The 17,983-nt window shown below is 44.8% G+C and overlaps 1 protein-coding gene across 1 annotated transcript in view; it reads left to right on the top strand.

The window, feature by feature from the left end:
• The window catches only part of LOC149447529 (long-chain fatty acid transport protein 2-like), a 306,199-nt gene that overhangs the window by 232,711 nt on the left and 55,505 nt on the right, over nt 1-17,983 (top strand). The gene's annotated exons all lie outside the window — the stretch shown is intronic.

Below are 17,983 nucleotides of genomic sequence, written 5' to 3' on the forward strand. Positions count from 1 at the left end.
TCTGGGGGCCCCCTTGTTGAAGCAGGCTTCCAGATTCCGATAAGGCCCGATAAGGCCCCCCCCCCCTTTTCCTGACCTGCTGGGCTTCATGCTCAGATAAGGGAGTGGTATAGATTTTGAGGGGGACCCCCATGCCATTTGAAAAAAAAAAATTATTTTTATATACTGTGGGAATCCCGCTGACAGCTGAAACATTAAAGAATGTATTTAGCTGTGTGGTGTCTTACCAGATACTCAGATGTGGGAAGATACTACTTAGTGAATTGTCCCCTCCGTTCGAAATTTGCGGTCAAACTTTTGTTTGGTTCACGGTCGAACATTCCAACCTAACAGGTGGGTGTTAGGCCCATTACTAAATGTGAATACATGTAAAAAAAATTAGTACATTGCCAAGGGCATTAGTACAGAGAACAAAGCATATGAAACGTAATGCATGTATATACAGAATTTAACATTTCTCTTACACTTTCCACGCTCCTGTGATTTCCCCACTTCCTTCCCACCATTCCTGGTTAAATGGCAGGTAAAGCTGAAGTTGTTCTTTAATGCATACAACTTAGTACTTTGGTTAAAAAAAAGGCTAAAATTCTGATTTCTTAATGTAGCAGGAGAGATGAATCCTGTCTCATGGCTGTGATCTGCTGTCTGGCTTCTCCTGTGTAACCTGACACTTGCCTTGACACAGACAAAACAGTGAGGAATTTCAGCCCCCCTTTTCCTCTCAGACTGTAAGAGAGTGAGAGAGCCAATTATAAGAGCCATCAAAGGAGCCAATGACAAGGACTCTGTCAAACAGGAAGTGAGCTGCAAAGCATTGTGGACGATGCAGTCTTGAACAGAAACAGCCTTATAGGCTGATATGGAGATAGAATTAAAAAAGAACTACGTAAGCCATCATGCTTAGGGAGCGGAGAGTTAAGGGATGGATCTGGGGGTTTTCTCCTGGGGAGAGGAGATTGCATGTGGCAGGAGAGAGATGGGACCTGGCAAAGAAGTGCTTATGGGCAGTGCACTGCATGCTTGGTGATCTGCATCAGCCAAGGGAACATCCAAACTGAGAGAAGTGGCCTACAGTACAATGCCCATCCTGACAGTGTGAAGTGCTCATGGTGAGGTGACCAGAGGAGCCTGTCATGTCCAGGATGATCGTTTGGGCCTTAGTCACAGGATCTGGTGAGAGGGATTTCTCCCACTGTCAGATGACAGGAACGCTGCACACATACAGAGACATTACACTTTGCTCATATTCACCAGGCACTGGGTTGTGTAGATGGCCCTGCTAAACAAACACATTATTTGCTTTGCTATACAAATACTGCCACAGGATTACAATTATACTTTAAGCGTTTAAGGAGTTTAAGTGCACCAACGAAAGTGGCTAGCTGAAGATCCCAAGATTCATCCTGTTACAAAGAAACTGAAGTTACTGGTGCCATACGTGTACGTGCGCGTGTAGTCAGGCCTACGTGCCGTACGTGTAGTCAGGCCTCTATATTGCATGGTGTCTGAGGGAATGGCTTTACCTTGGAAAGTAGCTATTAAGCATCATTTGGGTACAGTGTTTTCCTATTGGGCTTGTGGTGTCGGGGGTTAAAAGGGAGAAGTCTGACACAACAGAGAGTCATTCTTCTGCTCTCCTGCTTGGACATCATAGAGCCAAATTTATGTAGAGGAGGTAAATCCACTTTGAGGTTGCCATTTAAGTATTTCCTCTGCTTTTGGGGTTATTCATGGTTGGAATCCCCTGAAAGCAGCCTGAGTGTAAAAGTCAGTTATATGGCTTTCGGTCACAGTATTTGCTGTTCTCTTGATTCACCTAACATATACCTGTTGTTAATGTTTATTACTTCCCTTAGAGGTCTTACAGTAAAGCTGATCTCTGTGTTTTATTATAACGTGTGTGCTTTTCATTGGTCCTTGCACTTACACTATTGCCAGGTGTGTCAGTTGGGGCTGAGACAGTTCTTGGGGTTGAGAGGCAGAGTGGCGGAGTGAACAAACTTAAGCAGCCCCTACGGGGGTATCGCTACATGTGGGGGCTCATCCGGGATAATTTCCAATACTCTGCAATCAACTCTTAAAGATAGTGCCATGCTGGACCCAGAAGTCAGCACCTCAAAGCCAGTGACATCCTCAGAAGAATCCCTTTCTCTGCTAGTGGCTGAGTTTGGCAAACTAGTTACAGGGCTTCTCAAGAACTCAGTAGGGTCCACCAATTACGGGTATCGCAAACTACAGTTCTTCTCAGGGAAAGTTCCCACACCCTCAGGAGAAGATGACTTTGATACTTGGATGGATCAAGCCATCCAAGCTGTGGAAGAGTGGGATGTGATTGACACGTTAAAGAGACAGAGGATGGTAGAGAGCCTGCGGGCACCAGCTTCTGATGTAGTTCGAAACCTGAAATGGGATAAACCCACCTGCTCAGTTTCTGAGTGTCTAGAAGCACTCTGTGACGTTTATGGGAGAGTTGAAGATTGCACAGAATTAATCTCTTTCATCACACTTATCAAATGGAGGGTGAGAAGTTAATAAACTATGTCACACGGCTAGATAAAACCCTTCAACAAGTTTTAATGAAAGGTGGGATGAAAGCTGAAGAGGCCAATAAAGCCTTAATGCTACAGGTGCAAAGGGGAGCCCAGCCATTGGATTCCATTGTGCTACAACTTCGATCCATGAGTCCAACTGACCTCCTCACTTCCTCCAAATTCATAAAGGCTATTAGAGAGGAAGAAGCTCTCATTGTAGCCAAGGCACAGATACCTTAGTCTGCCAAGGGTCTTAAACATGGCGCTACGGCTTACATCATACAGTCTGGGTCTGCATCGGAGACCAGCTCAGATGAAGGGCCCGTCAGCTCTATTGAAACTTTGACACAAGCTATAGTTCAGTTGGCACAGGCGCAAACTACTCTACAGCAAACATTCTGTGGAATTCAGAAAACAGTAGGACAAGTGATGGAAGCCCATGTCGATATGCAACAGTCACTTGAGGAAGTGAAGCAGACAGTGTCCACTCTGATCAAGGGAGGAAGGGGTGTTGTCTCCTCTAACGATAAGAAGTGTTATTGCTGTGGAGAGGTAGGCCATTTAATTGCTAATTGCTCAAATGAAGAGAACCTGACAGACCTTACAGCAGAGTTGGTGAGAGCATTAAAGAAGCTGTCTCTTGGAAAGTCGCAGAAAAACCTTCAGAAGGCCCCGGTGAAGGAGCAAACTGGGTGCCCATCTGAAGTAGTGAGCTTCATAAAAAAAGACATGAGGAGACAGCAGCGGAAGTCCAACCCTTTGCAGAAGGCTCCTGTTGTTGCCTCTGAGCGACCCAGTGCCCCATGTACTTTGGCACATACGGCCCAGCAGCGGAGGATCAATGCACACCAGATACCCAGCACTCAAAGGAGACTCAAACCAGATCAGAATTTTCACAAGAAAGTAGTGCGGATTCAGGCCACCAAACAGACTCAGATCCCCACCACCCCCAAGCTTCCAGACAGGCTGGTTGGACCTGCTCCTGTCGTTTCCATCCAAGTAGAGGGAATCTACACTAAGGCCCTTTTGGATACTGGAGCTCAAGTGACTCTTCTCTACCGAGACTTCTATGAAAAGCACCTCAAGCACCTGCCCTTGCAGAAGTTGGATCAGCTGGAGATATGGGGCATTGGCACTCAAAACTTCCCCTATGATGGTTATTTACCAGTCAGGCTGACTTTTGATCCCTCGGCTGCTGGGAAAACTGATACTTTTGACACATTAGCAGTGGTCTGTCCTCGCCCAGTAGGGGTCAGTACGGGTTCCCTCATTATAGGAACCAATACTGATCTGGTCAGAAGACTGTTGACGCCTGTTGTTCTGGAGTCAGACACTTCAACTACAAGTGTGCACCCCATGTTGAGACAGGCCTATCAGTGCCTGGTGCAAGAACAGAAGGCTCCAGCTGAAGGAGTGGGGAAGATCTAACGTTTGGACCGAAGGGAGAAGGTGTTACAGCTTGGTGAAGTGGCTTGTTTACAAGCGTCTGTCAAGTTGAACTGGAAGCAACCAGGCCCTTTCATTGTCGTCGAGGCAGATGGCCAGAGGAAAGGTTCGGGAGTAGAGATAATTATTGAAGTTGTTTCAACTAAAGCGTTACAAAGAAGTCATGGAAAAATCTCAGTTAGTATCTGCAACATAACGGCCTTGCCTGTGACGATGCCAGCACGGATGTTGTTGGGACAAGTTAACCCAGCCACCCGTCTCACTATCTGATTTGGTGGGGGAAGAGAAAGATGGGATCCCTGCCAAGGAATTTTATCTGGAAAATAATCCCCTTCCACCTGAATGGAAGGAAAGGGCCAAGGCTCAGCTTCAGGGATGGAAGGTTGCATTCTCCAAGAGTGAATTCGATGTGGGATGTGCAAAAAGTACCAAACACCGAATCCGTCTTAAAGAGGATAAGCCATTCAGGGAGAGAGTTCGACGGATTCCTTTAGGGGACATGGAAGACCTGCGTAGCAACTGGCAGAGTTGAAAGGGGCAGGTATCATCCGAGAGTCCCGGAGTCCATATGTTTCTCCAATAGTGGTGGTACAGAAGAAGAATGGTGCATTGAGGCTGTGTATTGATTATCGGACGCTGAACAGGAAGACCATTCCTGACCAATACACCACCCCAAGAATAGAAGACGCTTTGCAGAGTCTATGAGGGGCCAAGTGGTTTAGCGTGTTGGATTTGAAGAGCGGATACTATCAAATTCCCATGCACCCTGAAGACCAAGAGAAGACCGCTTTCATTACCCCGGTGGGGTTCTTTGAATTCGACCACATGCCACAAGGCCTGTCCGGTGCCCCAGCCACTTTCCAGAGGTTAATGGAGAAGACGGTGGGAGACATGAACCTGATAGAGGTATTGGTGTACCTAGATGATATCATTGTCTTCGGCAAGACTCTGGAGGCGCACGAAGAGCGTCTAGAGAAGGTACTGAAGAGACTCCATGATGAGGGGTTGAAGTTATCCCTGGAGAAGTGCCAGTTCTATCAACTCTCGGTTAACTACCTTGGCCACATTGTGTCTGCTGATGGAGTGGCCACCGACCCCCAGAAGCTGGAGGTCGTCACTTCCTGGCCAAGGCCTACTAATGTGACCAAACTTAGGTCATTTCTGGGATTCTGTTCCTACTACAGGAGATTTGTTGAGGGATTCGCTAAAACAGCTCGCCCACTCAACAAACTACTGAAGAGCGGAGAGGAAGACGATGACCCAGATCTGCCAAAAACCTGTTCGATCAGCTGGAGGTCCTAGGAAACCCAGAGAGTCCATTCAAGAACAGTGGACTGCTCAGTGTGAAGAGGCTTTCAGACAGCTGAAGTGGAGTCTAACCACTGCTCCAGTTCTAGCCTATGCAGACCCAACCAAGCCATACGATCTGCATGCTGATGCTAGCAGAGACGGGTTGGGCGGGGTGCTGTATCAAGAGCATGACGGGCACCATCGGCCTGTTGCCTATGTGAGTCGGAGCTTGGCACCCACAGAAGAACTATCCCACACACAAGCTTGAATTTCTGGCTCTAAAGTGGGCAGTAGTAGATAAGCTGAGAGATTACTTGTACGGGGCTGAATTCATGATCAAGACCGACAATAACCCTCTCACCTATATCCTCACTACGGCGAAGTTAGATGCTACAGGTCACAGATGGCTGGCTGCCTTATCTGAATTCACTTTCAGTCTGAAATATCGACCAGGAGTTGGAAACAAGGATGCGGATGCATTGTCAAGAAGGCCTCATTGTTCCAGGGACTATACTGAAGAATGGACTCAGCTGACTCCCGAAGGGGTACAAGCCTTATGTCAAGGAGCAGAACACCAAGCTGGAGGAGGATGCAGGGCCAAAGACCTTGGAGTGTCAGCCGCTGGTGTTCCCAGATTTTACTGCAACGGCACCCAAGTTGGGGATGAAGGCCTGCCAAAACTCTCCAAGAAAGACTTGCGAAGGGATCAGTTGGAAGATCCTCTCTGTAGCTTGGCATTGATAGCCTTGGAGAGCCAATGCCCTGACTTGCTCCTCACTGACTCCCTTAAGGAAGCCCGTCTACTACACCGAGAGTGGGATCGGTTGCAGTTGCACCAAGGGGTGGTCTACCAAAGGGGCCCCTCTGGAGATCCTGGAGAAAGATGGCAGTTGTTCCTGCCAGAAAAACACAGAGAGACAGTATTAACTGCTTTGCACGATAGTCATGGTCACTTAGGACCCGACAGGACCTTCCACCTGGTGAGGGACAGATTCTACTGGCCCTGCATGCAAGCTGAAGTTGAGGGTTACTGTCACTCCTGCATTAGGTGCATCCAAAGGAAGACTTTGCCTCACCGAACTGCCCCAATGGGTCACCTTCAGAGTCAGGGACCCATAGAGCTGGTGTGCATTGATTTTCTAAGCTTGGAGCCTGATTTGAGTGGACAGGGAAATATCCTAGTAGTAACTGATCACTTCACTAGGTATGCCCAGGCTTTTCCCACGAGAGACCAACAAGCACCCACGGTGGCCAAGATCTTGGTGGAAAAATTCTTTGTGCACTATGGTCTACCTCAATGCATCCATTCTGATCAAGGGAGAGACTTTGAAAGCAGTCTCATCAAGAAACTGTTAGATCTATTGGGCATCAGGTAGTCTAGAACCACCCCATACCATCCTCAGGGAGATCCCCAACCAGAGAGATTCAACAGAACCCTCTTGGATATGCTTGGGACTCTGACTTCTGAGAAAAAGCAGCACTGGAGCAAGCACATAGCAGCTATCATGCATGCTTATAACAGCACCACAAATGATGCCACAGGATACTCTTCCTATCGTCTGATGTTCGGGCGGGAGGCCCGGCTGCCAGTAGATTTAGCTTTTGGCATGTCCATAGACCATACCTCTGCAACCTCACACAGAGGATATGTGGACCGCCTGCGGAAAAGTCTGAAGGCTGCCTATGACAAGGCCCAAGCTGCCTCAGATGCCCGAGGACAGAGATATAAAAGAAACTTTGACCTCCGGGTGCGAGTGCAGGACGGGTGACAAGGTGCTGCTGAGAAACCTGGGTGTCCCTGGAAGACACAAATTGGCTGACTGGTGGAAATCGCAGCCCTATGTCATCTGCAAACAGCTGCCAGGACTCCCAGTGTACCAGATCCGGCCAGAAGGAATCACAGGCCCGCTGAAAACTTGGCATTGTAATCATTTGTTGCCTCTATCTGAAGCAGTTCGTGTGCCACTACAGCCAGATCCACAGTCATCATCCAGGGCCCCCCAGAGATCTCGGCCAGTGACTCGGTTTCAGTCTGTGCTTCAGCCTGCAGAAGATAGAGACAGCGAAGATGAAGAGATGGGAATGGATTGGCTGTGGTTGTCTCAGATGCCTGAATCTGCTATCCCTCCTTCTCCTTCCACAGTGATCGACACCGGGATACTCAGGCCAGAAGCTCCTGAGTTTGTGCCTCAGAGTTCACTAATTGAAGAGCTGGAAGACTCTCAGTCCTCTTTGCTGACAACAGACTCTGCAGACTTCCCATCCTTCATTGAAGAGGAAGTTAGGGATGAAGCTAAAATTCAGGGAGAAGAGACCAGTGTGCTTGCAACCCCAGAGCCTAAAGAACAGCGAGAGCGTAGGGTTATTCACCCACCAAAGAGACTAACATATGATACTTTGGGTGAGAGCTCTGAAGAGGTTGTTCTCACCGCAAAAAGGACTCTTGAAGCACCTGATCCTTCCACCGCAGATTTGGTGGTTGAAAATCCTGACTCACCCCCTGACACATCTGGCTGGGCAAGTCCAATTAAGGTGGCATATAGGCTACTAACTGGTGGGAGGTTCCCCTGCCAAGATTTTATGAGAATGTAAATTGTTTGGTTTCCTGTGTGTACTAACTTGTTTTTCTCCGCGTGTATATATCAAGCATGTACCAGGTCAAGGATTGTTACTGCCTTTGGAGGACCAAAGGTTCTTTGGTGGGGGGAGTGTGTAGCAGGAGAGATTAATCCTGTCTCATGGCTGTGATCTGCTGACTGGCCTCTCATGTGTAACCTGACACTTGCCCTGACACAGACAAAGCAGTGAGGGATTTCAGCCCCCCTTCTCCTCCCAGACTGTAAGAGAGTGAGAGAGCCAATTATAAGATCCATTAAAGGAGCCAATGACAAGGACTTTGTCAAACAGGAAGTGCAGCTGCAAAGCATTGTGGACGATGCAGTCTTGAACAGAAACAGCCTTATAGGCTGATATGGAGATAGAATTAAAAAAGAACTACGAAAGCCATCATGCTTAGGAAGCGGAGAGTGAAGGGATGGATCTGGGGGTTTTCTCCTGGGGAGAGGAGATTGCATGTGGCAGGAGAGAGATGGGACCTGGCAAAGAAGTGCTTATGGGCAGTGCACTGCATGCTTGGTGATCTGCATCAGCCAAGGGAACATCCAAACTGAGAGAAGTGGCCTACAGTACAATGCCCATCCTGACAGTGTGAAGTGCTCATCATGAGGTGACCAGAGGAGCCTGTCATGTCCAGGATGATCGTTCGGGCCTTAGTCACAGGATCTGGTGAGAGGGATTTCTCCCACTGTCAGAAGACAGGAACGCTGCACACATACAGAGACATTACACTTTGCTCATATTTACCAGGCACTGGGTTGTGTAGATGGCCAAGCTGAACAGACACAGTATTCGCTTTGCTATACAAATACTGCCACAGGATTACAATTCTACTTTAAGCGTTTAAGGAGTTTAAGTGCACCAATGAAAGTGGCTAGCTGAAGATTCCAAGATTCATCCTGTTACAAAGAAACTGAAGTTACTGGTGCCATACGTGTACTTGCACACGCATGCGTAGTCAGGCCTCTATATTGCATGGTGTGTGAGGGAATGGCTTTACCTTGGAAAGTAGCTATTAAGCATCATTTGGGTACAGTGTTTTCCTATTGGGCTTGTGGTGTAGGGGATTAAAAGGGAGAAGTCTGACACAACAGAGAGTCATTCTTCTGCTCTCCTCCTGCTTGGACATCATAGAGCCGAATTTATGTAGAGGAGTTAAATCCACTTTGAGGTTGCCATTTAAGTATTTCCTCTGCTTTTGGGGTTATTCATGGTTGGAATTCCCTGAAAGCAGCCTGAGTGTAAAAGTCAGTTATATGGCTTTCGGTCACAGTATTTGCTGTTCTCTTGATTCACCTAACATATACCTGTTGTTAATGTTTATTACTTCCCTTAGAGGTCTTACAGTAAAGCTGATCTCTGTGTTTTATTATAACGTGTGTGCTTTTCATTGGTCCTTGCACTTACACTATTGCCAGGTGTGTCAGTTGGGGCTGAGACAGTTCTTGGGGTTGAGAGGCAGAGTGGCGGAGTGAACAAACTTAAGCAGCCCCTACGGGGGTATCGCTACATTAACTAAGAATAGTCACAAGGAAATTAATTCAGCTGTATGGGTTTTATACAAAGTAACAATTGATTTTGCTGCTTTTAATTGGTTTTCAACCACAAATGTTCCTGCTTTCAGGCAACCAAACAACAGACGTGGTGACAGTTGATTAAAAGTTCCTTCCTGGGGTCACATTAAGGTGGTTTTGATTGAGGCCACCATATTCACTCACGTTTTCCAGTGTGTGACCAGAGTAAAGACTATAGCTTGTATAAATGGCTAAATACAGCTTGATTTTAGGTGTATTCTGCTTTGCTTCATATTATTTTAGGATGAGTTTCTTCACATGGGCTTCTGACTTTCAACTGACTTGTATTTGACCTCCTTCTAAGGGTCACCATTAATGTTGCAATCTGAGTGTATAATCTCTGTAACAAAACTATGTAATATGAGGATGTGCCTAATCCATTCAATTAATTTGTATCCAATCAGACAGGCTCTTGCACTACATACAGTTGCAAGAAAAAGTGTGTGAACCCCTTGGAATTACGTGGAGTTTTGCATGAATTGGGCATAAAATGTGCTCTGAACGTCATCTAAGTCACAACAATAGAAGAACACAGTCTGCTGAAAATAATACTACACAAACATTAGATGTTGCCATGGTTTAATTGCACATAACATGTAAACATTCACAGTGCAGGGAGGAAAAAGTATGTGAACCTTTGGACTTAATAACTGGTTGACCCTCCTTAGGCAGCAATAACCTCAATCAAACGTTTCCTGTAGTTGCAGATCAGACCTGCACAACGATCTGGAGTAATTTTGGACCACTCCTCTTCACAAAACTGTTTCAGTGTAGCAATATTCTTGGGATGTCTGGTGTGAATCACTCTCTTAAGGTCATGCCACAGCATTTCAATCGGGTTGAGGTCAGGACTCTGACTGGGCCACTCCAGAAGGCGTATTCTGTGCTGTTGCAGCCATTGTTCTGTTGAATTACTTCTATGCTTTGGGTCATTGTCCTGTTGCATCACCCATCCTCTGCGGAGCTTCAGTTGGCAGACAGATGGTCATACGTTTTCCTACAAAATGTCTTCATAAACTCTGGAATTCATTTTCCCATCAATGACAACAATCCGTCCAGGCCCTAAGGCTGCAAAGCAGCCTTAAACCATGATGCTCCCTCCTCCATGTTTTACAGTGGGGATGAGGTTTTGATGTTGGTGTGCTGTGCCTTTTTTTCTCCACACATAGTGTTGTGCGTTCTTCCCAAACAACTCAATCTTGGTTTCATCTGTCTACAGTATATTTTGCCAGTAGTGCTGTGGAACATCCAGGTGCTCTTTTGCAAACTTCAAACGTGCTGCAATATTCTTTCTGGACAGCAATGGCTTCCTCCGTGGTGTCCTCCCATGTACTCCATTCTTGTTTAATGTTTTCCTTATTGTAGATGTGTCAACAAAAATGTTAGCATGTGCCAGAGATTTCTGAAGGTCTTTAGCTGACACTCTGGGATTCTTCTTTACCTCATGCAGCATTCTGTGCTGTTGTCAGGAATGGACTTGCCAGTAATGGTGGGACTCACCTGCCTTGTGGGCTGCAGTACCAGGGCTGGCCAGCGGGTGCTCCCAGCAATCAGAGACTCAACCCTGCAGCCAGCCAAACACCTGAAGCTGATCATGCAGGTGTATTTAAGGGATGGCCAGACCTGCAGTCTCTGCCTTGGTGTGTGTTTTTCTATGGGCCCCTGTATCCTGCATTCCTGTTCCTGTCTGATTCATTGCTGACCCTGCCTGATCCGGACCTCTGCTACTTCTCCTGTTTTGATCCCTGGCTTGTGACCCTGACCATTCTCTCCGCCTGCTCCTCCTGTACCTACCTGCCCGATAGTTATCGACCCGGCCTGCCTGATTACGTTGTGCTCTATATGTGTATGTACCTGTGTATCTGTATCAGTTTAGGTTTGGGTTTGTGTCACCTTGTTGTATGTATTTGTGTTAGCTTGGGGTTTGGTGCACTGCGTTTATGTTTGTATTGTTAGTCTTTAATAAATTGTCTTATTTATAACATATCTGAAGCTTGTGTTTCCCTGCGTCAGTCCACACACTTCTGGTCACACCCTGGAGCCCTGACAGCTGTGCTCTTGCAGTCATTTTTACAGGACGACCACGCCTAGGGAGAGTAGCAACAGTGCTAAACTTTCTCCATTTGTAGATAGTCTGTCTTACCGTGGACACATGAACATCAAGGCTTTTGGAGATACTTTTGTAACCCTTTCCAGCTGCATGCAAGTCAACATTTCTTGATTGAAGGTCTTCTGAGAGCTCTTTTCTGCGAGGCATGGTTCACATCAGACAGTGCTTCTTGAAACCTGTAAACCCAAAACAGGTGTGTGTTTTTTAAGGGCAGGACAGCTGTCAGCAACACATCCAATATCATATATCTATAAATGTTGCGCTCCTATTATCCAACTATATAAAGTGTGTGAAATATACTGACAAAAAATTTTCAATATATCAATAAAGTGATCATAATAAAAAACAAAAATAAATCCGTTTATCCAAAAAAAGTCCAAATTTGTGATAAAGTGATTAAAACATTATACAGTGACTTTCTGTGAAACCTTCAGTGAAATTAAATGTGCGCTCAACTCCTTCTAAGCCTATTATACAGGCTTAATAAACTTTTGGTTCACATATCCTGGAACCTACTAGAATTGCTGCAGTATATGATGGATGTTGGGAACTTCTTGCAAACACCTTTCCCCTTTAAACTCTGTATATCCCTGCAGGGATTTCTCCCTCCTTCAGCAAGTTGGTGAGTTTGGGAGCAATTACAAAATACAGGTGTGTGTAACTTGCAAGCCAAACAAAAAAACCTTAGGGATCACTTACAATTAACACATACTCCAACTGTGCAATTTAAACCATATATCTATAAATGTTGCGCTCCTATTATCCAACTATATAAAGTGTGTGAAATATACTATTATATATACAAACTGACAAAAAATTTTCAATATATCAATAAAGTTATCATAATAGAACAAAAAAATAAATCCATTATCCCAAAAAAGTCCAAATTTGTGATAAAGTGATTAAAACATAATACAGTGACTTTCTGTGAATCCTTCAGTGAAAATAGATGTGCGCTCACCTCCTTCTAAGCCTATTATACAGGCTTAATTAGCTTTTGGTTCACATATCCTGGAACCTACTAGGATTGCTGCAGTATATGATGGATGTTGGGTACTTCTTGCAAACACCTTTCCGCTTTAAACGCTGTATATCTCTGCAAGGATTTCTCCCTCCTTCAGCTGCTTTGAATCACTAGCACAAGCCTCCTTATACGTTCCTTAGTGTGAAAGGAGACAATAGGAACATAGTGCTTTATCCTTAAAACAGACTTTATTTTATTCCACAAATCTTAATCAATGCACTCACATTGTTAAAATCAAAAAAACGTGATAAATACCTGTATCAGCCGTTGGCATATGTACTTGCCGCTTGTTCTCTCTGAAACCGAGTGACTTCGTAGCCCCACCTCTACGCGTTACGCCATAGGACACATGGCTTCATCAGGGTGCACGAAAGTTTCCTGCGCTTGCAGAAACCGACAAAGGCCACGCTCTCAAGAGCGCGGCCTGTGTCAAGGGGGCATGCCTCGTTGCCAGGCAATGAGATACGCCACCCACGGTTGCCAGGACGACCGGGAGCATCCTGCATCAGCCTTGTTCTGTTCGCTGCACAGCCGCTAAGTGGTCTCCGCTGTGGCGAGACTCCCGCGTCCATTCTGCAAAAGCCCGAGACCGGGCGGATTAACACCCGCTGCCACTCTGCAATATGAGCGCAGGATTTGGAGGAGAATTACCCGCTGACACTCTGGAATGAGCGCAGGATTTGCGGGAGAATTACTACCCGCCGACACTCTGCATTAGTACCAGGCTTGGGAGGATTACTACCCACTGACTACGCTGCGAATACTCGGGACTCAGGGCAAGTACCTGCTGTTATACTGCCCATACTGTGAACCCAGGAGTGCTGGCGTACTGCTTGCTGGAGAATCAGGACTGGTCCCTGCCGCTAGGACCTTCTGCTGTGAGCTGAGAAGGGTTGCCCCCCTGGCTGTCGTCTGCTGTGAACCCCGGGCATCCCTGTCGGAGCCATGACTGTATACACCCCTGTTTTATTCCCCCTTCTTGGATTACAAACTGTTTTAGAGACTCTAACCTTGCCCCTGGGGCCGGATTACAATTATTTTGAGCCCTCTCCTTGCTACTTTCCTACACTGGGTACTGCCACGCTACCTGCAGACCCCAATTGAGTGACTGTCATTTTCTTTAATAAAGCTTGTGTGTTTGCCATCTGCTTTGTGTGTTCTGTCTTGCCTACCCTCCGTCACAATGTGTATTAAGCTTTAGCCAAATCAAGCCACTTTTGAATTCCCATTGGACCTGTATGTGAGGAAAAGCAGTTCTGTCACAAACAAACTTCAGAGTGAGCTAAAGAAGTGAATTATTCAGGCTAATCAGAAATCCATTCCTGATCACTGCTGTTCTCCTTTAAATAATTGGCCATCACATATATGCAGTAAATGCTTGTTAAACATTCCAGTTCAAAACCATGGGAATTTATATGGAGCCTCCCCTCCTCCTTTGCAGCTATAACAGTCCTCACATTTCTGGTAAGACATATCCACATGACTTTGGGGAGTATCTGTAGGAGTTCATGTTCATAAAGGCAAACGTGCATTTGTGAGGTCAGATACTAATGCTGGATGAGAAGACCTGGCTCCTAATTGCAATTCTGCTTCATTCAAAAGATGTTCAGTAGAGATGAGTTCAGGGCTTTGTACAGGCCACTTGAGTTTCACCACACCAAATTCATCAAACCATCTGCATCTAGTTTTGTGCATAGGGGCACAGTCATTCTGGAACAGAAAATGGAAATTCCTAAACTGTTGTCACAGCGATGGAAGTGCACAATTGACTAAAATTAAATTACTCCCAGAACTCCATGGTGGGTTTTTTTTTGTATGGAGACCACCATCCCTGCTAGAAATTACAGTTAACACAAATACTGATATTAGGACTATCCTGGCACTCAATAAAGTTCTACAGGATAAGCTAAAAAAGTGTGTTTTATTATGTATTGTGTTTATTTAAAGGTTTTAAAATGTATTGTATACATAGACAAAAAATCATATTAGCCATATGTTGCAACATTAACATAACAAGATAACTACTTCAACCGATAGCCCCTTCTATTATCATAGTTGACCTATAAGTTTAATGCAACAAAGATCATGATAGGGCTGTATTCTTTCTACGCATTTCATAAAATTCATTCACTTAGGAGAAAATGGATGAAGATTATCTATAATTTATAGTAATGTATTAGCACCATCACACATACACTACTTGTGTTTCATCAAAAATATCGCCAACACTTACTTTTTATGTTACTTAAAAGATAGGCTTACAATTTTATATAACAGGACCTCCTTTAATTGCAGGTAAAGCAGTTCATAGCATCCAGGGACACAGTGGGGTTTATTTACTAAAGCTGGAGAGTTCAAAATCAGACTCCCTTCTGGATAGAAACCAATCAGCTTCTAACCGCAGCTTGTTCAATGAAGCTTTGGCAATGAAACCTGGAAGCTGATTGGTTTCTATGCAGAAGGGAGTCTGATTTTGGACTCTCCAGCTTTAGTATATAAACCCCAGTATGTCAAGGGATAGCCAAAGAGAATACAAAGCAATAAGGTCACATGAATATACCAAGGCCGAAGAGTTAACTGTAAAGATATAATATATTTAGACATTTGCTAAGGGTTCCCATATTACCAATATTGTATATGACAGAAAAATCCTTCATATCACTTCATTGTTCTATGGGTGGTATCACAGCCTCTATATATATATATATATATATATATATATATATAATTCTATAGTCAACACCATCCTACAAGGCAGTATCAAATATACAGAAATGATGATTCTAATGTTATTGCCACAACCGTATTAGAAAACCAGATTGCAAATATATATTTTCACATAGCTCCCAACTGTCCCTGATTTTGAGGGACTGTCTCTCATTTGGCACAAAGTCCCTCTGTTCCTCATTCCTCCTCATTTGTCCCTCATTTTGGTCTGATCTATATAGTTGTATATAAAATGCACTATTTATCTATCAAAAAGTATTTTACAGTGCTAAACGTTTCATCCAATTTCTAAATTGCTGCATTTGGATATTTCCAAAGCCTACTTGTGGGTTTAACCAACAATCTTTTTGTGTGTATTTCTCCTTTAAGGGGTGTGGCAGGGATCATGCCCTAGAGCTATATACTGTTGCTAATAGGTGTTCCTCATTCGCATCTCAGAAAGTTTGGAGGTATGCTTTCAGCCCTAACTCTGGAGTAATTGCGCATGAGGAAGCAGCTACAGGTTCCCTTGTATATCCTAGTCAAGCTGTTCTAAAGCTGTCCCCAAATCACCCTCACACCACAGTCTACAGATAGTAATAAATATACAGTCAGGTCCATAAATATTGGGACATGGACACAATTCTAACATTTTTGGCTCTATACACCACCACAATGGATTTGAAATGAAACGAACAAGATGTGCTTTAACTGCAGACTGTCAGCTTTAATTTGAGGATATTTACATCCAAATCAGGTGAACGGTGTAGGAATTACAACAGTTTCCATGTGTGCCTCCCACTTGTTAAGGGACCAAAAGTAATGGGACATTTGGCTTCTCAGCTGTATCATGGCCAGGTGTGTGTTATTCCCTCATTATCCCAATTACAATGAGCAGATAAAAGGTCCAGAGTTCATTTCAAGTGTGCTATTTGCATTTGGAATCTGTTGCTGTCAACTCTCAAGATGAGATCCAAAGAGCTGTCACTATCAGTGAAACAAGCCATTATTAGGCTGAAAAAACAAAACAAACCCATCAGAGAGATAGCAAAAACATTAGGCATGGCCAAAACAACTGTTTGGAACATTCTTAAAAAGAAGGAACGCACAGGTGAGCTCAGCAACACCAAAAGACCCGAAGACCATGGAAAACAACTGTGGTGGATGACCGAAGAATTCTTTCCCTGGTGAAGAAAACACCCTTCACAACAGTTGGCCAGATCAAGAACACTCTCCAGGAGGTAGGTGTATGTGTGTCAAAGTCAACAATCAAGAGAAGACTTCACCAGAGTGAATACAGAGGGTTCACCACAAGATGTAAACCATTGGTGAGCCTCAAAAACAGGAAGGCCAGATTAGAGTTTGCCAAACGACATCTAAAAAAGCCTTCACAGTTCTGGAACAACATCCTATGGACAGAGGAGACCGAGATCAACTTGTACCAGAGTGATGGGAAGAGAAGAGTATGGAGAAGGAAAGGAACTGCTCATGATCCTAAGCATACCACCTCATCAGTGAAGCATGGCGGTGGTAGTGTCATGGCGTGGGCATGTATGGCTGCCAATGGAACTGGTTCTCTTGTATTTATTGATGATGTGACTGCTGACAAAAGCAGCAGGATGAATTCTGAAGTGTTTCAGGCAATATTATCTGCTCATATTCAGCCAAATGCTTCAGAACTCATTGGACGCCGCTTCACAGTGCAGATGGACAATGACCCAAAGCATACTGCAAAAGCAACCAAAGAGTTTTTTAAGGGAAAGAAGTGGAATGTTCTGCAATGGCCAAGTCAATCACCTGACCTGAATCCGATTGAGCATGCATTTCACTTGCTGAAGACAAAACTGAAGGGAAAATGCCCCAAGAACAAGCAGGAACTGAAGACAGTTGCAGTAGAGGCCTGGCAGAGCATCACCAGGGATGAAACCCAGCGTCTGGTGATGTCTATGCGTTCCACACTTCAGGCTGTAATTGACTGCAAAGGATTTGCAACCAAGTATTAAAAAGTGAAAGTTTGATTTATGATTATTATTCTGTCCCATTACTTTTGGTCAATTAGCAAGTGGGAGGCACATATGCAAACTGTTGTAATTCCTACACCGTTCACCTGATTTGGATGTAAATACCCTCAAATTAAAGTTGAAAGTCTGCAGTTAAAGCACATCTTGTTCATTTCACTTCAAATCCATTGTGGTGGTGTATAGAGCCAAAAATGTTAGAATTGTGTCGATGTACCAATATTTATGGACCTGACTGTATATGGAAACACTATTATCCTCTCCAATTCTATCCAACACCAACTTCTGTCCACATAGGGAGGCACATTATTCCCTCCAGTCACATCCGTTCTTCAATCACCATATAAAAAGCCGGGTCATGCTGGTTCTTAGTGTCTCAGAATAGCTGCAAGATGCTTCATGGTTTTACCACCAGTGCCACAATCACTTCATATTAGGTTGCAGGCTACCTTTATATCCTCCGCCCTGTATATGATGCCGCATCAGGCAGTTGGGACCAAGCCCCCAAGCAGTATGACATCAAATGTCCCCCCAGATATCTCACCCTATGAGGCAGGTCCAGCAACCCAGCCCTCCTCATCCAGGTAAGGAGGGCATAACAGAGGACAATTCATTTCCGCCAAGGCCTAATACATAGGCCTACCATAGATCCCCAAGTTAAATAATGG

The sequence above is a fragment of the Staurois parvus genome, unplaced genomic scaffold (genome assembly GCF_062004578.1).
Source record: "Staurois parvus isolate SC_StPar_1 unplaced genomic scaffold, SC_StPar_1.0 ptg000682l, whole genome shotgun sequence".
Taxonomy (NCBI): domain Eukaryota; kingdom Metazoa; phylum Chordata; class Amphibia; order Anura; family Ranidae; genus Staurois; species Staurois parvus.